This window comes from Aquila chrysaetos, chromosome 5 (assembly GCF_900496995.4).
Source record: "Aquila chrysaetos chrysaetos chromosome 5, bAquChr1.4, whole genome shotgun sequence".
Taxonomy (NCBI): domain Eukaryota; kingdom Metazoa; phylum Chordata; class Aves; order Accipitriformes; family Accipitridae; genus Aquila; species Aquila chrysaetos.
This window is the reverse complement of record NC_044008.1, coordinates 56,027,203-56,054,356: the sequence shown is the minus strand read 5'-3', so window position 1 is coordinate 56,054,356 and position 27,154 is coordinate 56,027,203. Positions and strand designations below refer to the sequence as shown.

Genomic DNA, 27,154 nt, shown 5'->3' with positions numbered 1-27,154 from the left:
CAAAGTATCCGAAACATTTGGCTGCACATGATTAAATGAACTGTATTTATTTTTAGCATCTGCTGCCCCTGACTCAAACTTTGCTACTAAGAAAATTCAGCTCTATGGAAAAGAATTTGAATTCCAGCTGGGCAGTTTTCAAAATAAGATGAAAAGTTAAGCAGGCAATTGGTGTGTATTTAGGGCTCAAAACACCTTGCCTCCTAAGAAGTCTTGAAGGAGTTAATCCCTTCTCAAGATAATCCACTAAAGAGCATCCTTCATTATGATGTTAAAAGCAAGGATCAGTGCTGGGGGAGTCTAACAATAGGACAGGGGTGCTTTTCAATCCCCATCACATTCTTCCCAGGTTAGAAACAGAAACTGCTGTTATTCCAGCCGAAAAACAGGATGGGTTCCTCTCTTGGTGTTAAATATTCAGATTTAAAAAGGGAGGGGAAGAAAAAAAAAAGCAATCGCTAATCCACTGCATTAACCAAACTTGTCTCTTATTGGGTATTTTTCTGCCAATCTTTCTAACTTTTATGACAAGGTGGTGAATGCAGAAGGGCTGCATCGAAATAACTCACAACTCCCTTAGACATCAAAAGAACTTTTGATAAGAGGCTTGTAAATAATTTCCTAGTGGTAACATGTGAGTGGAAGAAACCTGAGGCAAGTTGGTCAAACTTCATTGAATGAAAGGACGCTCCATCCCTTTATTCTGGGCAGGAATCTGACTTCTAATAAAACATGGGGAAAAAAGCACATGTACCAAGCTGCTTTATGTTACTTATGTGGCTAATGTTCTTAATATCTGGTTTTTACTTTGTTTAATACCGAGTATCCTGTTTTTAATTAATGAAAAGATAGAGAGGTGTGAAAATACAGGGGTTTTCTGGAGACCTTACAAACTTATTTGGGGATTTCTTACGCATACACACACATGCACTCACATACTGTTTAATGTAGAAATTATAATATAAAAAGAGTTTTGCTGATCTATCCAAGTAGGAAAAAAAAAGGTAAAAATATTCATAAAGTGAGAGATTTTATCTGTATTTTTAAGACAGTAAAGGAGGAAGAGTCAACATTTAAAGACTGTAGTCAGAAAATGAAGGAAAAAAGCTATTACTTTGATAGCTGGCCATACAGTTGATTCAGGATCTGATCCAAGTCCTGTGGATCTCCAATAACCACAATTGGTGTTTGGATCATGTCCTCAGAGTACAATAACAAGTTTTTGTAGCATGCATAATTGATGGGTTTTAAGGAATCTCATGTAAAACATGTTCCATTGTGCCTTGGAAATGTCACCTTAAGGAATTCTAGCCCCATGTCAGGGCCAAGAGAGACTACAGTAATATTTCAGTCATGATAATTAAATGCTGTAAGCACCGTTATTTTCCTATTTGTTGTAATTCCAGCTAAGAAGGGCTCTGATTGAGACCTGGCAAGAAGTGGTTGAAAAATTGCTCTTCCAAAGGGGGAAACTAAAAGAGCACATGACTCAGCTGTAGATAGTAATTTTGATTCTTTTGTCCAATATAATCAGCAAACGGATGGTAGCTCCAATTCACCGCTGAAGTCTGCAGCAACAGTAGCTGAAGACTTCCTGACACAAGGCCACTGCTTCTCCTGAGCATAACAGATCTCTCCACAGGAGCAAGATCGCGGCTGGATAGGAGGAGGAACAAACCCTGCCTCTAGGTTGATGTCCCCGCTCATTGCAGAGGGGTTCAACTAGATGACCTTTAAAGGTCCCTTCCAACCCAAACCATTTTATGGTTCTATGATTTCCATTGCTCCACATAGCTGGAGCACAGGGCAGCTCTCTTCTTCTTTTCATCATCTCCATGCAAGAAAATGAGATGGCCTCATGCTTAACTAATTTGGAGGAGATGACAATTAAAGGGGAAGTGTATCTGAATACATGGGACCTTTTATGGCTATTCCTTCTTGATCCCGTGTCCCTTATCCAGACCAAACTGGAAGATGTTCTTCTTGTGAAAAGGCAGAAAATATTAACGCTGCAAATGTTGCAGATGTCTATTAACTCTTTAGATGTTGTAAGTTTTTCTGGACATGTTGAACAGGAATAGGAAATCCCATCTGTTTAGAGTGAAAGCAAACAATGTTCTTGTATTACTGCAAACTGCTGTACACTCATTTGTACAATTGTTTTGACAAATGAGTCTGGAAGGGATTTCATCCCTATTTGCTAACCCTCCAGTACGGAGGGATCTCACAGTTGCGCTACTCCCTGCTGATGCTCCCAGGAAGAAGGGAAATGCTGCAATTTCCCCACTTGCTGAAGCAATGGGAACTCTACTGAGTTCTCCTTCCGACCTTCGCTACATGGGTAGCTGTTGACATAGGAGATCAAGGCCACGGTTAGGCTGTCCACAGCCATAACTTTGCATTTATTAGTGAATGCTTATTTGCCGTCACTTTAAGTACTCTCACCCAAATCAAGGACAGGAGTTGCCCTGCTTACAAATCTTCAGAGGAGGTGATGAGCCTTGCCTTTTGTAACCATAATTTTTAAATTTTAACAATCCCATATCAGCCATGGTTATTAGGAAAAGGATACAGCTCAGAAGTCCTGGGATTATAGCATATATATGCTCTGGCTTTCTGACAAAAGCAGATGATTTTGACACATAAATGTTTATAAAAGTTTTTAAAGACTGAAGGCTCCGATCAAGATGAGTTCTTTAGTTAAAACCAGGCACTAAATAAACAGAGGGAAGGACACAACCTGAGCCCTTACAGGAGCTTGCTTTTGAAGGAGAGTCCATTTCAGGATAATAGGAATGGTTGATCCAATTCCTGCCCTTCAACTGCATTCAGTTTCTGGAATTAATTTATCAAGCTACATTTAAGGATTAAAAGATGGCGCCTGACATTTTAGAACAAACCAGAAAACCCCAAAAACCCAAACAAAAAAACCTGTCACAATTCAACAGAATTTGCAAAAGAAAAGAGGCTGTATGGGATAAAGGAAGCCAGTCCAAAGTCCTCTTAGGTTGATGATCTCTTCAGGTCACGGTTCAAGTTATCTTGATTTTCAATTGTACCCACCCAAGTCTGTACTGCTTCTCCCTAGCTATTTTTTTTTAAAGACTTTAAGTCGCTGCCTAAATGCTCTTCTCCTTAATGAGAATGAAACTGACTGGCTTTTATTAATGAATCCCATCTTTTGTGCATAGGTTTTAGTTTCTCTTTAACATCTTGAAAAGTCATTAATTTATTGCTAATTTAAAAGAAAAAGAGAGAGCGATCCTGTTGGTTCGAATGAATACTTTTCCTTTGGTTGAACCAATAATTCAAGCTCCTGATTATACCAATTAAAGACCAATTTGAGGAAAGGCCTCCAGCACTGAGCTGCAGCTGCCATTTAGCCACAAATTATGGGCCTTATATGTGGGTGGACATGAAACTCTTTCAGAGAGAAATAGATTGAGAAATAGGGAAACTATTGTAGGGATTTTAGCAGAAGGGGGACATTAATTGGATACATTGCTTGAAGTCAATCAGAGATTCAGCTACTCTGTGGGCCTTTTGACTTCAAGACCCTTCTCTTTTTGTTCATGTACCTTCAGCTAGATTAATCACAGTGACTAAACAAGCAGAGATATTTTTCAGGGCTTTTTTTTTTGGTGGCTGTGAAGAAGGGGCAGCCTATTCTACAGTGAAATGAACACTGAAGATGGTGAAAAGAAGTATGATGGTTTCAACCTTGAAATTAATTCTTTAGATACTTTGAGTTAAGAATATACAAAATTGATCCTGGGATGAAAGCTTTTATTTGTTAATTTGATATTAGAGGCTCCATTTTATTTATTAAATGTATTGATTAAAAATGCTATGAAATTACAAGCTTTTGGTACTGTTTTTCTGCTAGCTGGGAAAGAAAATGCTCTCATGAAAATGTTTCTCAAACTTTGGACCTGTATTAATCAAAAACTGGAAAAAATAAGAGCAGCAGCAACAATCAGAACATTAGTAAGTCATTGATAAAATATACAATGTCAATGCTCGTAACTGAATTGTTTTAAAAGTACTGTGTATTAGTTGCCATTAGACTACTGTATGTCATCTGAGTTTCATTGTTCCAGATTCCATTTTTCCAGCCCATGGAGAAAATTGGTGACAGTAGTGGGATTAGAACTGCACTGTACTTGGTCTCTAGTCCTGTGGTAGATTTTTAAATTCTTTTAAAATGCTGGAAGTAGAGTACCAATAAATATATGAAGTAGAGCTTTTGATAAAGAATAACAATACATATGTCTATGTTTGTATATATATAAACATGCATATATAAATGTGTTTACTTCTCAAGCTGCATTGGTCTGTAAGAAACCTCACTGCTCATGATTTCTTGTAATCAACTTTAAGGTTTCACTGCTGGAAAACCAGTAAACTTTCTTATAGTTCATCTTGGGCATAAACTCTACTTGTGTGAACTCCATAATTCTGGATTCATCATATACCCTGATATTCAGGGGTGTGTTTTTCCATAACACTAGCATCCTTGAAATAGGTTTTTTTTTTTTTTAAATCACATTGTTATAACTCACCTTGATTAAGCCAATTAAAATTCTTAAAGAGGTTGCCTGATCAAGAAGTCAAAAATCTATTTCTCAGTTATTCCTTGAGAACTGTAACAAACTCTTCTCAACTCTTTCACTGTTAAATTGAGATTTGCAACCTAAATGAGTCAAGGAGGTTGATATAGTGCCTGCAAACAGACACCGAAAAAGACGACTTGCTTCTCTTTACCTGGCATAGGACTTTTTCAGTTGTTTTTCAGATCATTAAATTTCTAGGCATTTATTTTGAATAGATTTAAAAATTGAGCTGTGTTTCACATTTTAGATTAATGGGACCTCAAACAGTCTTCAGTGCTTTCTCTGGCTTAAAATTTTCAGTTTAAAAAAAAAGGAGAGACTTCTGCTCCAAATTTCCATTTTTCATTCAAACTTGCTAATTTTATCCTGGTTAGGAAGTGGGCTTAATAAAAGCTACTTTTGATCCACCCAGAGGAGGAAGTTGTGGAAATGCTGCAGGAGAGTTTTGTCCTCTTAGAGGAAGAATTTGCTTTGTACAAATATGCTGCTCCAACTTCTTAGTCTTTAGAGGCCTGTATAGCACTCTGGTGATTTTAGTTATTCTGGTGATTATTCACTATGGAAGCAATCATGAGTTTTCATCTCCACAATAACCAGATTCTAGCTTTTTCCTCCATCTAATCTCTACTCTTAGGTCGTGCTCCATATTTTGTAAGAGATTTTCCTTTTGCTTCATAGCCTTTACATGAGGATTCTCTCGTAACATTTGCTGATGAAACACCAGATGTTAAAAGAAACAGTGTGTTTGATTTTTTTTTTTTTTTAATCATTTGCCTCCTTGATACAGAGACAGATGAGACAGAACTGGTAAAACTGAAACAATCTTGAGTTCAACAGGTGAACCAGAGGCTGAGAGAGTCCACCACTCAAACCTCCCTGCTCTCAGCTTTTGATCTGAGGTCAGCATCTTCTCCACAGCATGGAAATGTGGTTTTGTGTTGGGTTAGCTGTGTGTCTGACACACCTGCATGTATGGGTAGCAAAGCAAGTTAACACATCTCCTTGTTCCAGGTAGGTAATTTCCTGCCACAATATCCAAAGTAACTCTTTGAAGGGAATGCCTCAGAAAAAGAGTATTTTTCCCCAAGAAATTGCACAATGCCCATGGTTAAGGAACAATGTTTCAAGCATCTTATTCTATACTAATTAATCTCTAAGCCTTAACATTTATCTCTCCAGTACACAGCATACATATCACTGTGAGTTTCAGTTCTGAAGTCTGATAAAACTAATAAACCAAAACTGCCAGAGGTGGCACATTAAACTGGTAAAATGGTTTTCATCTTAATTGGATATGAGCAGTGTTATCTCTAATAACCCCAGGATACTTCTAATTGGAGTTTTCTTTTTCCTTTCGTTTTTTTTTTTCTTCTTTCTTTTTCTGCCTTTCTTTTCCTTTCTTTTCTAACACTGATGTCATTGACTGGTGTTAATATTTGAGTGCCCCCTCTTCCAAACCCCCTACTTGCTTGGGATGTTTTCCGAAGCAAGATTTAGCCTGATTTCAGCGCAGTGAGGAAGGCATATTTGTATTCCATTAACAAAGGTGATTTTACGTGTGCTATCATTGGAGATTTTAATAAGATAGAGTTATTGATGTTAGCTAATAATGTTTTGAAAGTTGGTTGTGTTCACTGCCCTGAGATTCACCTCAGGCCAGCAACTTCTCAATTTTCAGATGTTATTGCAAGACAATGGCTGTCATTGTTTAGGATCAGATTGTCATTTTAGTGCAAATCTTTGCTCAGATTTTAGTGTGGTAAAATCATTCTTATTGCTTCCTGCTAATTTTTTAGACTCCTGTGAGAAGAATGCATATTAATTGGTAATACTAAAATACCATGTATAATTAAAAGGCATCGAGGCTTTCTGCAGCTAGTATCCTTTTGTTTTATTTCACTAGGGTTACCAAGAACTCCTTATGTGGATGAGGAAATATTCACACCGCTGAAGCTTGCTTTTCACGGGAGAGGCGCTTTACAGCCGATAGCTGCGTGGTCTGCAGGGGAGATTGCACAAGGACTGCTTGCAGGAAGCAATTTTTAGAAACTTTTGTTCACTATTTTGCTCTTTCTTTTACACACACGTAGCCCTGAATTAACTATTCCACTACATCAATTTTATATTAAGTTTTTGTCATGCAAAATCAACTTCAATTTCTCTTTATGCTACACTTGTCTGGCAATACAGGTATGCTATTGGCTCCAAAAAAAATAAGATGATAAAGAATTAAAAGAACTGAAAGGACAGACAGTCTAAGAAAAAAAATTGTATCAATAGCATAAACTACCTCATTTTTTCAACAGGGATTAAAAGTTGAAGCCTGCATATGTTTTAAATGTGAGAAATTTTACTCCTGAGATGTATTCAGGAAGATATGATTCATTTTCCTGCAGAACACACATGCATACACACACACACAGACACACAACTGCATATGTGATGAAGTCAGTACTGTTCCCTCCATTGCATGTGTTTCTGAGCAAATGTTATCAAGTTCACAATGGTTATTACTTTTTCTATATAATTAAAAGTATCTATGCAGAGCTCATTAAAATATTATAGAAATGCAACAGAACACTTTTGAGTGTGAAAAAATCTATTAAAAAAACAATTGCAATAAATAAAATTAGCACAAAGATCCACTCAGTAATTTATATTTACATTTCAGGCAATTAAATCAGCAATACCTGGCGTGTGGATTAGCAGGGATCAGAGGCCTTTCACAAAAAGAGCCTTTTATAGTATCAAAGACCCTGTGACATCATGTTTGCCTTTTATGCTGAATTAGATAATTGCAAATAATTGTAACTCTGAAAGACATTTAGTTTTATGGGAGATTTTTTTTTCCCTTTGGAGGTCAGTGTGCAACCCTTTGACCCATCATTGTAGGACTAAAGTCTTTGTTAGAAAGACAAAGAATATTACTTTCTCAGCTAACAACATGCATGATTACTTTTGTCAATAGTTGGAAAGAGCAGAACAGGAATCTCATGATACACCAACCCTTAGAAAAAATATCACAGATTTTTTGTTAGGAATAAAATAACCAAGCTGTTGTGTTGTGGTTTTTTTTTGTTTTTTTAATTTTTTCCCCCTTATCTTTCTCTGGGATTTACCACATCAAATACAAACAAAAATAAGAATTATAAATACATTGGAAAAGATACTCTGCTTCTTGTTCCTGTGCTTGGGTCTTTCTTCCACACCTTTGCATCCTCATATTGCATCTGAGCTCATGGTAGCAGGCTAGTCTAGGGGGGTTTGTGCTTTCAGTGGTTGCTTACAGGACGCAGGCAATGGAGGAGAGCCAAAGTACAATAGCCTTGGTGTAAATCTTCAGAGTGTTAAGTGGAAAATTCAGCAATACATTTCAGCAACAGATCTCTGCACCTACCAGCCAAAACATTAGAGACAACATGATCAGATGCACACTCCCTACCCTGCTCTGCTAGCCCAGGAGACCTCATTGCATGGGATATCTGTAGGGTTTGTTCATAGTCAATTAAGGGACCATTATATGACTCTCATGACATTTTTGACTTCTGCACAAATAAGGATTAACATGGATTTAATCTTCCACCTTGCAATAAAAGTGAAAGGAAATATCTGGGCCATAGAAGTTTAACCATCAGGCTTGCTGAGCCTGGAATTTTCACCAAAGTATAGTGTAAAAAAGGGCAATAAGGATGCCTGTGACCCTGATGAATACAAAAGCTGTCTCTGTGGTTTATCATGCTAATGAATTTCTCCTGATTTTGCTGTCAAAAGGCCTAATTCTTTCACTGGTTCTTGAACTAGGAAGCAGCTGACATTGGCCCAGTTTCCATGGGTGGGGTGGAGATCTGGTGTGGGAGCTTTGGTGTCAGTGTACAGCAGCAATGCCAGGTTAGGGGAAAGTGTGTGAACTGTCAGTGTGTCCTAGAGGTGGGGGGTTCCTGGAAGGCAAACCTTTCCCCTGTGCATTAGCACTACCCTGAAAAAATTATTTGCAGAAATGCATGTGAAATTTGGACTTCGCTGAAGAAAATGAGAAAGAAAGGAGGGACACAAATAAGGGAACAAAAGCTGCATAAGTGTGAACATAACCAGGTTATGGTTACCTTTCAAAGTGTTACTATGCTTCAGTGCTGCCACAAGTTACAGCCTGCCAAGTGGGTAGGAGACCAAACCAAGATATATTTCTTACATGGCTCAACTGTCTGAGGCTTGGAGGTTCATTAGGAAGTGAAATCATCCCAGGAATACCAAAACACCAAGAGGCAATAAAGATGATATAGGTAATGCATTCTGATTTCTTCTAGCATTAACTCATTTAAAAAGCAGTATTAGATGAAAAACAGACTTTTATAAGGTTGTAAAACAGCAAACAAAATACAGAAAGGCATATCAATACTGGGTATTGTTTGCCTACAAAGCAAGCCAAGGGGACAGTAGTTTGCTTAGGTTAGTGTGACTCTGGTGTAAATAGGAATAGACATTTAGGTAGCAGTATACTGGTCAGTGAGTGTGGAATGGACATGAGAACAAACTGCATTAAATATTGCCCAGGTCAATGATTAATATATTCCCATAAACTTGCTAACCTCATAGTCTCACCCCCCTCTGCATTTCTTCAGTTTAATTGAAATTAATGTGCTGGTTTTAAGCAGCTATATCAACAGCCATAGTTATTATACATTTGACAGTAGATAAGTAAAAGATTGTATTAACAGAACAAAAATGTAGTGCCTTGCTTAACAGAAGCTGCTTCCGGCAAATGGGCTTGGGAGTTTTAATAAACACTGTGGCTACCTACTGTACATACATAGACAGAAGCTCCAGAGAGGTACTGCAACTTGGTGTTCTGGATCTAACTTGGAAGCTGGACCAGTGTGGAGTGAGAGGGTTGGACCCGTATGACCTCCAGAGACCCTTTCCAACCAAAATTATTCTATGATTCTAAGATCTTCTGTTGGTAATGGAATGAAACAGTCCCTTGCAGTCGTGAGTTTGGGGCTGGCCAGGCCAGCATTCCTGGCAGCTCACTGCAACCGCAGGAGAGAGAAATGCCACAAACACCTACTCAGGAGGTAAAGACATATTTCCTCTGTTTACACTCACTGTGATTCATTACAGCCCCCAAATTATCTTTACATGCTCACTACTCCTGCCTGGAGCAGCACCATGAAATGAGGGGAGGGTGCTCAGACTGGGAAACTCTCCTTTCAAAACTGAGGTTTTCTTCTTCTCTGTCCATCTGCTGTGGTGTCTCATGCCCATCAAAGGTGGTGATATTTCAAGATCTTTCAACTGCCAGACAGCTGTGGAGTGGAAGTGTATGCGTTAGAGCAAGCCATTGCACCTCCTTGGTGGTTCTGGTGATCATGGGGATTCTCATTGGCATCTTGAATTTTGGGTGTTCAAAATACTGTAGGTGGATCCATCTCTTGTTTAATTATTTCTTGTGAACAAAATTCTAGTAAACAGAAAAAACTGCTTAATTTTTACAGATGTCACCATCACCAGGGAAGTACATGAAAGCAGGCCACAGAATGATTTAAGGATTTAAACTCCCATAAAATTAAAGGGCAGATAGGCACCCAAGTAAGAATTAGGTTCCTAAATATCTTTATGGAGCTGCCATTTTCTGTTTAGGCAATGTAACTAAACCAATCTCCCCTGGGCCTTATAGTCACATAAATGAAATATACCGATTCGCTTTCCCCTTCTTCACTTCCTCACAGAAGAGTTGAATATAATTTTTTTTTTACATTAATATAATTTTTTTGGCATTTGCTATCAGTAAAGTTATATTTCATGCAGCTGTAGTCAGAAGACTGCTGAAAAAATCCACTTTATTTAGAGGATGTTTGTATTGCAATGTAAACATAGAAATTTTCAAAACAGCATTGCTGCTGCTTCTTCTGCACCAACTGCAAAGCTGAAGGCATACATATTTCCATGCTAAAAGTCAGCATTGGTCTATTTACCGTGGTAACCTGCTTCTATTCACGTTCAGCTTTTCACTGGAACTTGTCAAGCTTTAAAATATTGTGATAATTTTCCAATGTTATACCATTGGGTGCAGTAGAATTTCTCCTGGGCTGCAATTAGCCAACAGCTTATGTTAATTTTAATTAATTAACTTAGGTTGATAGTAATGCCATGTAATAAAGCATTTTGCTCAGTGTGAAACTTGTCCGTCACATTTGTTTGTGACCTAAGTTAGTAATTATGTGTGCTTAAGTCAGTGGTAAATGGAAATAAAATGATGCGTCAGAGCCAAAATGAGGTAATTTGTGTCAACTCAGTTGGTTGATAGTGTTATAAAGGTAAAAGACACAGGAGTGCTGGTTTGAAACTGGTCATTATTTTGTAATCCAAGGAATCTCTCATGATGCACATTCAGTACTAATCAAGACACCATTTTCTCGTGTGAAAACTCTGTCTTGTAGCACAATAAATCTAACTAAAACCCCAACTAATGTACAAGGTTCAGTAAGAAGGGTGGCATTTGAATTAAGATGAAATTGCTGTAGTTCGGTTCCTCCTCAGCTTTTGAAATCTAGATGATCAGCAAAAGTGAAAATCAAACCTGTGACTAATTGTTGAATGATTGAACTAATTAATAAAAATAAAAATAAAAAGTTGTTCTGGGAATGACTTTTAATACCAATGTCTTACAGTGCATTATGGAACCTGAGAACATACTCACTTGCACACTATTTACCAATTTTGCTGGTTTTTCCCATTCCAGGTGTGTTTTGGAAATAGGGTTCTCTGCCTCCACTGTTGTTTCAATAAATTTGAAAATTGCTTTTTCCTTCAGAACTTGCATTTTAATTTAAAGGCTAATATCCTGTCTGCTTTACTTCAATTGGACACTCATGTTTTTCAGTGTTGCCTTTGGTTTCAGGGTGAAAGAAATTTGTTGTCTATATTTTTGCACCTTAGACCAAAACTAATTAATTACTTAAGCGTCCAACTATTCTGACTTGCTTTTGATGTCTAAGTTTCCAAGACATAAAACCCCCCAACAACCTCAGCAAATGAAAACAAGAACACAGAAAAAAATTCCACCCCGTGGATTATCTGTAGGTTTTTTTTCCTAAAAGGTTCAGCTTTATTTTTCTCTTGCTGGAAAAAAAGTACTCATTAAAGAAACTGATGATATTACTGAAACTACCTCTTCAGGCAGCATGACAAGCCCAGCAGTAGTACAGCGTAGGTATATGAGTTTCTTCCACTGGAGCTTCTTGCAAAGAAAAAGAACTAATTTTCTTATTCAAACTTGTATTTGATTGTCAAGCCCCCCCCGCCATGTGTCTTGTTGAACAGATGTCAACAGGTAAAAGTACCCTTGATCAAAGACCAGTTTATTTCAATATAGTGAGTATTAATTCACTTCATGCTAGAAAAAAGCTACTGGTGAAAATCACATATATTGCCATGGAAATTGTATGTCCGGTTGCATGGGAAGCAAATAATAGCAAATAATGTAACTATCATCACCTTTATGTGTTAGAATCACAGAAAGATGGATTTGTTTGATCGTTGGCAAGTTGAAATTTTTGTTTTGAATCAGTGCTAAAAATTTACCTTGGCCTGAAACTATGTGGCTCTCTGAGCTTTTGCATTATTTAATACTTTCTGAATAGAATTGAATTCCAAAAGAAAAATGCTATTTGGAAAAGAAATATTGAAACATTTAATGTAGAAAATATAATTTTTTTATTTTTGCATTTTTTCCACATTAAATAGATCAATCCTTTCCAAGAATGCATATATTCATATTAAATCTCCTTTCTTATCACAATATGATATTTCTTGAATTTTATTCCTTAAAGAAAGTCTTTGACTATACAGCATTTACATTTCAATGATTTCAGAAAATTGATATGTTCTTTTTCAGACCAAACAAATTAAAAATTAATTCTGGCCTTCTGGTCACCAAATGGAGAAATAGCAATTTGGGGCTCAGTTAACTTTTTTCCCCTACCAGTATCCTGCTTCTTAATAAACTGCATTTCCTACTGGAAAATAATTCAAATAGATAATTCTTGCTGGACTCTGCTCATTGCAGATTGGGAAACACATATAAATTTACGCTGGAGAATGGAAACCTGCAGCGTGGGATCTCTTGAGTAGGTTTTACAAGAAGAGCTATGACTGATTATTATGCTAATATTAACTTCCAATTGTTAATGAACCTTTCATCTTGAAGGATCCCCAAACACTTTACAGACTGCAGAGATCTCTCCCACTCCCACTGAAATGCAGCCAGCTCTTCTGGCCGTTCTTTGTGACTTGGTGTTACTCAATAGTAGAAAATAACCTCTGCCTGCGTCTACGCCGGCAATGTTTAGAAATGCAGAAAGTAATTACCAAGTTGGACTGCAGCCAAAGCACCGGTTCTGACACTCTTGTTCCTGTGAGTGAAAAGTGCTATAGTATCTTTAAGTGGCCATAAGTCAGAGCTTGGGTCCGGCGTCTTATCAGAAACACGGAGGCACTGGTACAACACAGAGTCTCGGGGGAGGACGGGAGCTACTGCCTCAGTCCCAGTGTGATTTCTTGTAGCAGCTCCAGGTTTTACTTGGAGACTCTCCCAGTGGAAATTGGGCTGATGTAACCCTGCTCGTCTGGTAAAACTGAATGTGGTTACAACCTGACTTGCGCATGGCCACCACGCTGCTGTTTGGAATGGATTAAGCTTAAGTTAGGCATGTGCGCAGATGACGCTTTTAAACAAGACTTTTATTTCTGGAGATCAGTGGTGATTATCTGTGCTGTTAGGAGATTTGGGCTTTTTTTGCATGCATGTTGCGAGTTTACCTGAAATACATGTGTATTTCCGTCTGCCAAAGATTTCAAATTGTACGTGCAACACAGCTACACTCCTCCCATTCCTAATGACATGTTTTATGAAAGAAAGTCAAACCAACTGATGCTCTTAACTTTAGAAAGATTCAATTTCTAATTGTCTGGCTCAATAAAAGGAGCCAAGATTTCTTAGCAAGGTACATTCCCTCTAACTGATACTGATTTAAATGAACTTGTGTTTACTGTAAACATTCTTGCTGCGTGAAATGTGCTTCCACTACAGAAGCAGTGACATTTTTAGTGATGGAAGGAAATGCTGCCTTTTTGGTACTTTTATTTGGAGTTTGAAGTCCATTAAAGTGACTTCATAAATTCAAAAAGAAATCCATTGATTTCTATGAATGCCCATAGTTAATGAGCATGTGGCGTTTGATTTGGAGTTAAAGAGGCATTATCACATTGTTTTAAAGGTCTTAAATTTAGGCTTCATTAACAAAAAGATGGGAAAGAAGCATCTGCATTTTAAGCGGTCCTCTGGAGTGCTGGAAACTTTGAGGCAGTGACATAATGCCAGGTGCCTTCAGCATCTGAAGAGCTACTTTCTAGGTCTGAGTAGGACAAAACTTTGCTGATACGAAAAGGCAGTCGGGGATGACGTCTGACCCGGGGTGATGGGCTGTGCTATCTTCTTTGGGCATTGATTTGGTAGAGTGCTTAAGCATCTGATTAATTTTCACCAGAGGAGGAAATCTAGTAGACTATTTACACATCTAAAGTTTATCACCTGGTAGATCTTGGGCTTTATGGGTTCCCCTTGGGAATTTGACCTGAGCAAGGGCTTCAGGAATTGGCTTCAGGATTTCAGTTTATCCCTTGCTGGTGAGAAGCCCACAGCCAAATAGGGGAGCTGTTAATGGTAAACATATTAATTTAAGAGCAAGCGGTAAACAAAACTCCAGCAGCAGACCGTGCCCTGCAAAGCAACTTATTTCAGAGCGATGTGGAGAAGATGGCAGAAGATCACGGGAATCGTGATGCCGTGGTGGGATGCTCGTAGCTCTCTCCTTCCTCTTGCTGCCTGTTTGAAAAGCTGCGGGAGAGGGAGGATGTCCCGCAGGACCTCTACGTGACCCCAGTCCCAACCAGCCGCCGGTGACTGTGTGTGTGCTTGCCCGTGTCATGGCAGCGCATGTATGCCTTGACAGAGTTTACTGCTTTCTGGCTTTTTTTAAGTACTCTTGGAATCTTGCGCATCCTCTAGCAAACTGGGGCAGGCTGACCTCTAAGCCGCATAATCTGAGCATAAGTTAAAAAAGAAGCCCAGAATTTTCCCTTCCCGGATAGCACCGCTGCCGACGATCTCTGATCCAGCTTTAATGTTTAATTGGATGACCGGGTTTTAAACAGAGCATTCTTTAACCCGGCTGACTCTGCCTGCCCCCATCCCCCTGCCCAACAGCAGCCTCACTCCAGTTATCAAAGTGTCATTAGTAGAGACAGCTGCCTGTAAACAACAGGAATGTCAACACAACTGTCTCGGTCAACAGGAATTTAACTTTAATCTGTTCATTACTTAAAGATACATCATCCTCTTTCTGCGCTGTTATCTACATCACTTGCAGACAAAGGCGGAGAACAAATTGATGGCGGGGGGGTTGGGGGGGGTGGACTGGTCCTGCCTCGGCCAGGCTGGTTCTGTTCATCATTTCCAGTTCCCCCCTGCCAACCCCTTGCAAGTTCCCCTCCTGTATATGTATATATATTTGCTGGATTGCGGGTGAGGGGGGTCAGGAGTTCCTTGTTTAGCTGGAAACAGATACTACATATTTATAAATGTAAACTTGGAGCGCTGCCAGACTCCTGCATTTAAGTGATTAACAAATGTTTCCCTTCAAGTGGACACCTCTTGTTCTAAATATATTTGACAAGAATGTAAAGAGTCAACTGGAGGGTAGAAAGGGCATACCGCAAAGCATTTTCTGCCGAGGCTGCCAGCGTTCACAGGCCTGGGCTCTGTGGCCTGCCATGCCGGCGTTCGGCGGGTGCCAGCCGAGTTCACGGCGGGCAGGCTGCCAGCGCAGCCCAGCCTCCCCGCTGTTTAACGACAATGGATTTACTGCTTCTCTGCATATTGGTGTTATTTTGTGTAAACAAGGTTAACACTCCTTTTAAATTAAATACACCACCTGGTGACTGAATGCCTGACCTTGGCAGGCGTCTTTCACCTGGGCTCCAAAAAGGGTGGGTGCCGCCGGCCTTTCCCACCCGCTGGCTGGCTTTCATGCCTTGTCCTGTAAAAGTGTGTCAGTCTGTGCAGTGCGAAGCGTTTCTGGGACTGCTCCCACCTCCAGATGCACAGGACATGCAGCATTAAGAAGCTATTACTTACGAGCCAGAGTGTTAGCCTCTCTTAACTTTGTGTGTAGCATATTATTCTTGTCCACCCTGGACCTGCCATTTCCCTCCTGCTTTCCCCCAAATAATTTCTGCTGAATCAAAGCGCATCTGATCTTCCTGGATTTTCTGTTTTGTCGGTGGCCAGAAGGGAAGTTTCTGACCCTGGTCCCTTCTTCCCCTTCAAGAAAAGATGGGCAAACTTGAGAGCGATCTCTCTCCCCTTTCCAAATGATAATCTGGAAAATAAAGCATTCTTACCTTTGCCAAAAGTATCTAAACTTTTTAACTTCTAAAGCATCATCTGTCATACAGGTTCAACTAAGATGTTTCAAAGGTAACTGATTCTGCCACCTTTGATATCTCTAGAGCTGCCTCTGTTAAGGCTGAAGTCATTCATCACAGTGTGTTAAGAGTTAAGAAAATCCTATACTGGGTAAAGAAATCTGAATTTCATGCCTTGGAATTAAGAGTCTACAGCTAAATAGTAGCTATGTAGTTAGGGAAACCTCTTGAAGACTTCAATATACAGACTATATAAAGCCTACAAGTCTTGTGAATGAAACGTGTGTTGGAGTTTGTAAACTCTCCAGGAGAAGAGAGACCCATGGAGCCCAGTGACATACAGATCTTATACATTTCACAGGGCTGCAAAGTACACTCGAGGCAAAAAACCCCACTGGTGCTACAGATCTAACCTTTGGTGGGTCTTAGCAAGGAAGGATGGCGAATTTGGAAGGATCGGAGGGGCTGCTGGGTCCCTGCATGGTAGCACCGAGTCTGTGGTTAAAGGGCGTTCCTGGGTACATCGGTACAGGTTTCCTGGCAGGACTTCTATATCATTTTCATTAAAGCAGCTCGTTTCTTGTAGTCTGACTTAGTGTTGGCATCTACCATTCAGCTGTCCAGTTTAAACAGAGATATGTGGCTTTTTCTTCTAAGGCTGACATCCCTTCCTAGTTGTGGGTAGATCAGTACATATTCATTCTTCCCATGGATCCCTGGAGGATGCCTACTCCTATGTGATATTTTTAAGTGTTGGTCCTTAGCAATCTCCTTTGAAGGTAAAATTATCAAACTATTTGAATAAAAAATATTTCTTTTAATTAATTCTACATCTGCTACTTCCAGTCTTACTGATTCTCCCCTTGTTCTTATGCTATGAGAAAGTGGAGTTAAGAGTTTTCTATTTTTTTCCCTGGAAACTTTACAGAGAAATCTTAATAATTTTAAACAAACATTTAAATATCCAGATAAGAGCACGCAGTTGGATGATGAAATAGAGATGTTGGGAAGTCATCTGAGAGATTTTATTTAGACTAATAGTGATAAGACATTTTTTAAAAGAAAGTCCAGTCAGATAGGTACAAAATATGTAAAATAATATGCTATAAATACTTGTGCTAAATAGAGCTCTTCCTAAGCATTTTTGGAAAGAATCCCTTTATTCAGTGGCTAACTCACAGAACATTTTCTGTTTTTACACTAAAAATGCTGCACATTTAGAGGTGAATGCTTCAAGTTTAAGTGCATAGATGTTGTCTGACTTGTAGGCAGTGTGCCTGTTACTAGGCAAAAGGCTATTGCAGTGCTGGGGAAAGTGATAGAGTTTTAAGTGAGGAGCAAAAAGCAGAGTTTTTCAGAGAGCTGCCACATTTGTTGTACAGATAAGGCTAGTCTAATTAAACTATCATTGCAAAGTCCCCAGATTCCCCAGGCTCTTCTTTTGCTCTTAGCTGGAGTTTGGATTCGGTACTCCAAGAAATGCAGTCTCTTTGAACGCTTTCTTCTTTGTGTTTCAAGGATTGTTCTCATCTGTGCTATAAAGAGCCCCTGTTATCTGTAACGGAGTGTGGTAGCATCTATCCTGACTGGACTGCACAGTGATAGAGCTCATACCCATTTGCTCCCTTCTGTCTGTTTTCTCTCATACAGAATTCTCTCCCCATAGTCCTACAGAGCAGAACAGCTTTTAATGAGGTTTATGATAAGCTCCTGATGTCCTTTTCCTGCTTCCAGAAGCTGTTTGCTAAAGGACTCACCTTTTGTCTCTTTAAGAGCCAGAACTAAAAGCAGTTCTGTCATCACAAAGTGTCAGCACTGTTGTAAGAACAGGAAAATGGTAAGATCACACGAAACTCAGCCAGGTGCAATGGCCAATACTTGAACCTTCAGAAAAATGGTCTGCGCAGGTCAGTTTTGAAATAACTTGCCTATATGAAAGGTTTTTTCTGTAGGTCTGTCACTTTGTATTCAGTCTGCACTGGGTCCACCTGAACTGATACACACGTGAATTTAGGCATCTTTGATTCCTTAGGGTACAAAGCAGACATCAAACACCGTGTGAGTTACATATCATAAGCAGGACAAGAAGTACTGCTGAATGTGGGGTATGATTCTCCTTATAAATACATCAGAGAAGTAAAGAAGTGAGAAAAAAGAGTTATTTAAATTAGTAAACAGTGCTGGCACACAAACAAATGGGATAAACTGATGGCGAATAAATCTAAGTTAGAAATTAGAAGAAGATTTCTAGTCAGTGGAGGACTGACACTCTTGAATAGCCTTCTAATAGGTGCAGTTAAGGCAAATAATGAAACTAGTTTTAACTTGGAGTTCAATGCATTTATAAATGGGATTACCCAATGTAGTTGCATAGTGGAGAGCTGGGTTAACTGACCTTGGAAGTTCTTTTCAGTCTTATGCTACATTATTCCTTCTAATTATTGTGTGGCACTAACTTTTGGCAGGATCTTTTTTTCAGTTTTCCATTCTAACTTACCCAAATTTCAGATATTTTGGTTGAAATTTTGCATTTCTGGCATGGAAATTAGCACTTTTCTCCTCAAAAATTCTTTAGAGTTAAATTGTTCAGGCAAGTTACAGAAAAACTTGTTGTTCTGCTCATGCATTTTAGACCAGTTTAATGGAAAAGATTTAGTGTTTCCATCTTTGGAGGACTGGAATGAAACTTGGCAGGATGGCGCGCTCTGTGCAATTTGCTGCCTTATAGAAAATTTGCCCCACTTTTCATCCAGTTTCTAAGATTCTGAGGAAAAAAAAAAAAAAAAAGCCAGTTCATGCATGGACAGCAGAAACTTGCTAGAGTTCGGTAGCCAAGTTTCCAAATAGTGCATGCGCTGAATATGTGCCAGCTCTTGTATGTATAACCAGATTGTGTATGTACTATGACCAGAAGAGCATGAGCCTTTTCGTGTCTGGGATAGGAGGGACTGAGCTGGACTTCTGCTGAAACTTACTCCTCCTCTTTTCTGAGAGCTGCTGTGGTGCCAGAACTGAGAGCAGAGATAATTTTCTTGCTGCTTAATTCCTCCCAGCTGGAGGTCATGCTTTGTGGAGGACAATGAGGAATGGACACCAGTAACTTTGACATTTCCTAAATTTTGTCATGGAACCATCAGGAGTGAGCCACTAAAGCACCTCAGGAGCTTATCTAGTCCTTTTCTACGCTAGGAAGTAAGCAATGGTCTGGACAAAGCTTACCGGTGCTTCTTTTTCTTAACAACCTCTAGTGCCACAGGTCCCTAAGTGGTCTGTTCTAGCACTCAACTATATTCAATTTCCTTAAATGTTTCTTGATATCTACCCCAAATCTTGTTAGCCTGAGTGGACATGCAAAATAGTTTATTCTTTTCACCTTTACTTCTAGTTTTATATTTTTGGGGGCTGCTACCATTCGTTTCCTTCTCCTATTGAGACTGAGCAAATTTAAGTCCTCAATATTTCCACACTGGTGGAAAAGGGACCCTTTCTATTTGGTGCAAACCTTTGTTGGATTACAGTACCAAAGGTAAACCCCAGTCCTCCAGCTGGTACCTGATGCTGGGAAGCATCAGATGCTCTACATCATTACAGTAGGACATTTTCCTTTTTTTCACCTCTAATATCCTAACACGGTTGATTCAAGTTTAATCTGTCACTAATGGTATCTCCTAGATCATCTTCCACAGAAATGTTATCTGTCTTTTCTACAGGATGTGGCACTTTACATTAGCCCCTCTTGAACTACGTGTTGGTTTATTTAAGACCATTCCTCCAATTAACCAAGATAATTTTGTATTTCATGTGACTCTCCAATCTGTCTGCAAATCCTACTGGTTTGATATCCTCTACTAATTGAATAACTGCATTATCTATACCATTAAAACATTATTTGTGAAGTTTTGGGGACTTGACTTGGCAAGCTTTGTGAACACAGTATAAGATTTTGAAAGATTTCTTGAGATTTGTAAACAAGCTAATAAATACAGTCATTGATGTCCCTGATGTTGGAAACTTATGAACTCGCTCACACAGACATGTACACGCTGCTTGGCAAAGGATGGCAAAGTGACTTTTAAACACACAGAATGCCTGTTGGAATCAGGGCAGTGCTGCTCTCATTCAGCTTTTCTTGTCTTCTGTGCTTCTCTGCAGTGGAATAATGCCAGTTAGAGAGGCTTGGGAAAACAAGAAAACTTGAATAAAATGTAGTGGGTCTATTGGGGTTTCTCCACATGTATTGTGTTCCAGTTTCACTCCCTTTTCCTCTCCACTTGCTTTTTCTTGCCTTGTATTACTTGGTCTGTGTGTGTATCTGTATGTGTGTGTCTGTGCCAGCTAGATGCCAGCAGAAACCAAATTAAAAAAAATTGTTAATTTGATCATTCTTTCACTGTCTGTGTTCCTCTCTGAAGTTCCTATTGTTTCTGATAGTTCTCTTGCTGTGGGGACTGGATTTTTGCCAGCTGGGTGCCAAAAGCCAGTGAAAATAAATAGATACATACTAGGGATTGTAGAGATTAAAATACTTACCATTCTGAATTACCCAGGGGTAATTTAGAAACACCATTTTGTTAAAGGTACCTGATCCACTTTTATTATACACAGGATTACTGATGAATGAACCAAAGGAGAGATAATTTTTTAAATCCTTGATTAACAGTATATGTCTATCTTTTCCACCTCTTTTTTGAAAAGATGGATGTGGTGAAAAAACAGATATTTCCTGTGACTCACTGAAGAGAGAAAAAAAAATCAAAGTAGGGCAATAAATACCTCTGCTCCTGCAAAATGCGTGGTTAACTTAAAAAAAGAAAAAAAGTAAAAACCCCAGTAACTTTTCCCTTGAAACTGGGCTGTACAGTCTCACCTTGTACAAACTTATTAGCAGGTTGACCACATGTCTCAATGAGACCAATCTATCCTTGAATAAGCACTTCTATCTCCTCCATATCCCTGGGCAAAACCAATGTTCTGGAGTTAAGATTTTGTACTTAACTATAAGATAGTTGAGTGGATTTTGCTTTAATAAGATTAAACAGAGCATGCATTTATCTGATCCAGGTAATGTGGGAAGTGCAGAGACAAAAAAAAACCTATAGGGAAAAGGGTAGGTTGAAGGTAAGTAATTAGTAAACAGACACTGGAGGTCAGCCTTTTGGTACTGTTTCTGTATATTCGTCTGTGTCTCAAACATGCTGCTTATTTGTGAAAAAGATCAGTTTGCAGACGTCATCTTCCAAGGGCAATAAAATACAAAAAAGCGTTGCTCAGAAGCACAATGAAAGACTATAGTGCTACATCTATTGCTTCAATACAGGGCAAACTTTGTCTGTCTTGACAATTACAGTAATCAAGTTTATGTAATTTGCAAGAGTTCCCCTCTTTCAGTAACATTTCTTTTTTTTAATCAGTAGAGGAATGAAATTACACAGAATTTTTTGCGCAGGCTTTCAGTGTAAACAGGTGTGTTGGACTAAAATTGAAATACATATTGACAACAAAAAAAATAGACTTTTGGGAAAGAGGGTTATTCCCTGTCTATCTATGATGGAACGCTGTGGAAACCTCCATTGCTAGGAGTTGCCACAGCACTACAAAATGAGGCATATGGCATCATTTTGCACCGGGCAGGAGATGGACTTCATGACTGAGTGGATTTTTAATTTCTTAATTCTATCACTTCTTTCTCTGCCCCCTATTAGCATGGCCCTTTCAAATATTTCTCCCATAGAAAAATATCTCCAAGACAAACCAGCCTTGTGAAGAGTAATGGCTAGCCTAATCAGATTCTCCTTTGTGTTTCTTATGAAGGCCACAGGTTCCCAAGGATTATATGGCAACAGCAGAATAGCAGAACAATGGGCAAGTTTGAGATCAGATGCTTCCTCTATTGTTTCCAAAGCAAACAGTTCCAGGAAGCATGCTGTTCCCCACATTAGAGCTCTGTAGAAAGACCTTATTACACTAAGTATACTACAGGAGATACAGAAGCAGATCAATATGTGGCTAAGTGTTTTAGCCCTACTTTTATTATGTTTGACAGTGCTGACAGCATCGTATGTATGTCACATATAAGATGACTAATGTGTGTACATGTGTGAACCCCTTGCACAAACAGGTTTTCCCATAAACTTTTAGGGAAGAGCAAGCTCCCTGAGAGCAGATCAGAGCATGGATTGAATCTAAAAACAAAATAAAGTCTCAAACAACCCCCAAACTAATTTCAGGTCTTATGAGAAGCTGCAGTGGCATCAGTGTCTGGAAACATCTACCACAAGTGGTTTCAATCCAGAATGATTTCCAGGAAATACTTGTCTTGAGCTGTGCTACAAAATGTGTCATCAGGATGGTGTCTGTGTTCCTGACCCAAAGCAGGGTGAAGAACACTGCAGGGCAATGTGAGAAAGTAAGGAAATGAAACAAGACCTTTTTGTGCGAGTTGCCGATTTTCTTTTGGGCGAAGATTTCCTCCAACACACCAGAAGTGAACCAACCAACATGAGCCATTTTTCTGTAGAGAGCTCAGTCTCTGTAGTAGGCCAGCAGCCAGATGAGGGGTTTTAAAGAAGAGTTATGGTAGTTATAAAGAGGGAAAAAATTTGCAAACACTGATAATAATACTCCTACACAGGAAGGTTTGAGCCAGTCACACTACTCCCCCCCTTTTCCAGTGAGATTCAGAGTTACATAGGAACAGGAGATTGTTTTGGCTGGGATTAGATAGCACAGATGGTACCAAAATGTGTAACACCTACCACAAATTCTTTAGTTTCGTATCATCTGCACAACAGTTCTTCTTGGCCTTTTAACAGTTCATTGAATGGAGGAAGAGGAGAAAAAGGCATGGGACAATTGCTGGAAATGTGCAGCGAGTACTGTTTTATTTTATCTTTTGGGGAATCCATATAGGAGCATGTAGGTAGGCTTATATAAAATCTTGCATATATCTTCTGTGAGATGGTGTGAAACTTCACTTGGCTCTTCTCTTTCAAGAATCCCCCAAACTTGGCAAGTAAATCTCACAACACATTTGAGAATTACATCAGTAATCATTTTGCAGATACATACAACAAGGTACTGGAATTTTAACCAGTTTTCCCAGAATCACTAAAGGAGTTTGTAGCATGGGTGGCTCTTATCTCCATGGAGCTTCTCAGGAATCCCATGGACTTTGTTTCCTGCCCTGACATAAATAGCACCAGTCTTTCATTTTCTTGACTTTGTAGGTCTTCTACATGAACTACAATAAAAATTTCTTTTCCTGTCCTAATTTTTCAGATACATGCTATTGTAGCAATTCATCCACAGCTTGTGATCCCAGGAATATTTTACTGGCAATTCTAATATCATGCTTTATTCAATTCCTCCAGTTGTTACCTTCCTTTACAAAACACACTCAATTTCTGTGCTTTTAACAGGTTTTCCGGGGTCCAGAAGAAAGAGAATAGAAAACATACTTCTTTCTTAGAGAGAAAAACAAAAACTTCTAAACACAGACACTGAGGTGTTACTGCGATGGACTTACTAGAAATACTGAGACTTCCAGGTTGAGATTTTCCAGGATGCCTATTTGATTTAATTGCAGCAGGTGCTCAACACTCCTAGATAGCTTTGAAATATTCATTGTAATGTTATTTAACAATTAGGCTGAAAGCATGGAACGTTCCCTGAGAACTAACTAGGAAGAGCTGATGGCCTAAATCCTCTGTCTTTTGAATACTCAGCCACAAAATCTAAAAGCATTTGAGGTTTTTTTTTGCTAACTAACGAGAGACCTTTAGCTACACAGAGTAAAGGAAGACACTGGGTCTCCAGATTAAATGGAGAACTATCTGTGTTAGGACTTCTAAGATGGCTAATGTTCAGGGAAGGATTACTCTAACCACATTTACAGTGAGCTCCCTATTGGTATACACAATGAGCCACACGGATGTCATTGCATTGACTTCAGCTTAACTTCACTGCAGAAGGCCATGGGCTGCTGGCTCATTCTCATGCATACTTCTGAAGAACTTACATTTAGGGTAATGATGAAACTTTAGTAGGTGAATTAGGTCTGAAAATGTATCCGTGCAAAAGAAATACACAATTTTCAATGTGTCAGGAATGGGACAAGGCAAATGCAAGGTGTAATTCAAAGTCATTATACCACTTGCCGTAAATATTGTTTTCATAAAGCCAGCCTACTCATATACTCAGATAACCCATCCTATTATTCTGGCAGCTACAGGACTCCTGAATCACACCTACTTGAACCTGAGGGATTAGAGGTTTTGCTCTTTAAATAGCATAGGTACTGGGCTGACCACATTTTTCAGACCTCTTTGGAGAAGCAGAATTGATTTTTTTTTTTTAAACAAAAAAATCATTCAGGCCCCCAAAATAGACATAAATGAGCCTCCTCCTTTTGTAATTGTGTTTTTGAAAATCAGACACGTAAAATCTTTTGTAGCTGTGGGCTCGAAACTCTCTTTTGTGGAAACACTGGTGCACTGTAATTGGTTGAGTACTGCTATCCAGCCTGAGAGGGTGACCTTTCACACTCTGCCCTAAAAGAACACTATAGAAAGAGAGGTGGCGTAATCTGGGTTAAAGGCTTCTTACTAACATGTTGAGAGCTTGTTTCACACACACACAAACAGTTGCACGAAAGCCCCAGCCTGATGATAACTTAGCACTTTAGCATGGTGCTCTTGAGACAGCCCTCTTCTGAGAGAATAAAGAAGGGCCCCTTAGTTGAAATGCAGGACTGAAGCTCTTCATAACCACCGGGCAACTGTTACGAGGCAAAAAGAAAGTTAAAAGAGGTGAGAACAAAAGGGGCTATCCTTGTTACAAGGCTCTGGTTCTAGACCTGAAAAACTCCTCTCCCTAATCTTTTTATTATTTTTCTCTGTATAGCCCCAGGTTTTGACAGTGAAATCTCTTGTCTTTCTGGGCAAGCATATTCAGTGCCATTTAAGAAATTCCTGTGGACCTGCCTTTTTCATGATCTCTTCGTACATGGAGAAAGAAGAAGGAAGGTAAGTACCTTTGCTTTTTTGGTTAAGAAGTGAAAAGAATGGGGTATTTCTAAGGTTAGGTAACTTAGAGCCAAGATGTAGCTTAAACAGTATAAAGGCTCTATACACTGTGCTGTTATATTTAGCACCTAGGAACAGGTGAAGATGTGCTTGTCTAGGTTGTGTGCAGACTTGAGACTTTCATGTTTGACTGAAATCATAGCCAGCTATTCCAAGTCACCAGCATGGGTGAAGGTCCTGGGTGCCACGAGTGTGGTATGATCCCTTAGCTTGGAAATCCTCCCCAGGGCTAGCTATGTGCCCTGGGCTGGTGGGTCACGGGAATGGCTACTTGCATCTCGGTAGCCCCCTCGCCTCTCCATTTTTTAGTGCTTACTTCAACATTGATTAATATGGTACATCTGTCTCATGCAGCTTATCACTTTACATTTCATCTTTTTACCTTATTCCTTTCCTAGGTTTTCTTTTCCATATGTCCCAATTTTCTTTCTTACAAATTCCCATATATTCAATTGTTACTCTGCTATTCCAAATCATCTGTCTATTACTATTGTATATGTAGTTAATGTTGATAAATTGTTACACACTGTCAGTGATTCCTGTTAGAAAAAATAAAGGATATTTGGAAATTGCTTTAGTGCAGTTTCTTATCTACTTATATCCCATATGATGTGCACAAAGTAAAATGAGATGATAAAGTTCTATATTTATCACAATATTAGACTCTCTCATAAAGGATTTTCTTCTGGCTAACAGTTGTTAGGACCAGGAAGCTCCAAAGTCAGTGCTGAAGGTCTGGTTTGACTCTGGACCTTATGGACTATAGCAATCCTCCTTAACTTCATGGTGTAGCATGTCAGGTAGCACAAAGTTCCTGAGCTCTTGCTTTCTTTAGTGTTTGTTAGCTAAATGCTCTTTGTGTTCTCTGCAGCAGAGTTAAGCTTTGTTAGCCATGTCTATGTTTCTGGCAATGGTGACTCATTTCCAATTTTCTTAATTACTGTTTTGGTGCTTTTTACTTCAAAATCTTTCAGGACTGGCAACTAAATTTACAAGTCTCTCCTCCAGGAAGAAGACTCAGAGGTATAACGAAGATTTCAACCACCAGATGACTTTGCTCCTTCATGGAAGGCCCCAACAGTGCTCATCCAGGTTGGTGGACCAGCCCTGAAGAGGACCAACAAGACAACTAACAACTCAGAGTCGCAAAATCTAATTCTGAACAAAGCAAATTCAATGCTGTTGAAGTTTAGTTTCTCGTGGGTTAAAACTTGACCTCTTTGCCTTTGGAGACTGAGGTTCAGGTTCCATTAATTTACAGGAAAGAATACATTTGATGAGTTCATCATAGCCTATGGTGGGGATATTTTGTCACAGCAGAAAATCACCGCACAATACAACATGATTGGCAGCTGCTTCCTAAGAGCGGCCCGTGGCTGCGGTAGGAAACGTTGCAGCTGCTTGTGATGGAGAGCCATTGGCAGTCAGCGATGGGGACTTGCCCACAACATCCCTTTGAACCTTGCAGAGCACTGGCTAGCCTTCCACATCCCTTGCTTTGGGGTTCACCCAATTCTTTGCCTCACACCTACAACTTGGGAAATAAATTGCTTTACACCTCATAGATAAGCTAGTTTACATATAGGAGCAATTGGATATCCAAAATGTATTTATAGATACATCTGAACAAAATGATTGCAGGAGGACTGCACAGAGAAATGCTGTCATTAAAAAAAAGGAAAGGGAAACTGCAAATTTTATTTCTAAACCTTTCCACCAGGAAAGGTTATGAAATTTAGGGAAATGAGACGCAGCTGACATGCCTGACAAATAACTCTCATGGAATCTATAAAGTGAGTTTATTTGTGCCATCTTTTACAGGAAAGGCTGTGCGTGAGTTTTGTAGCATTGCCACTGGGGTTGCTGAAACACCCGGCTGGTGATCAACATTTTGGATGCTCATGAATAACCGGAATATGAGCACCTTAAGCACAAATTCAACAAAGGTTTTTTCAAGTTCATCATCACATATGA

At 39.2% G+C, this 27,154-nt stretch overlaps 1 long non-coding RNA gene across 1 annotated transcript; it reads left to right on the top strand.

The window, feature by feature from the left end:
* Positions 1-24,813: 24,813 nt before the first annotated feature.
* LOC115340928 lies at positions 24,814-26,842 on the top strand. The gene is made up of 3 exons (XR_003923246.2): positions 24,814-24,904; positions 24,999-25,120; positions 26,189-26,842. It is a non-coding gene; the product is annotated as an uncharacterized LOC115340928 (long non-coding RNA).
* Positions 26,843-27,154: the final 312 nt, after the last annotated feature.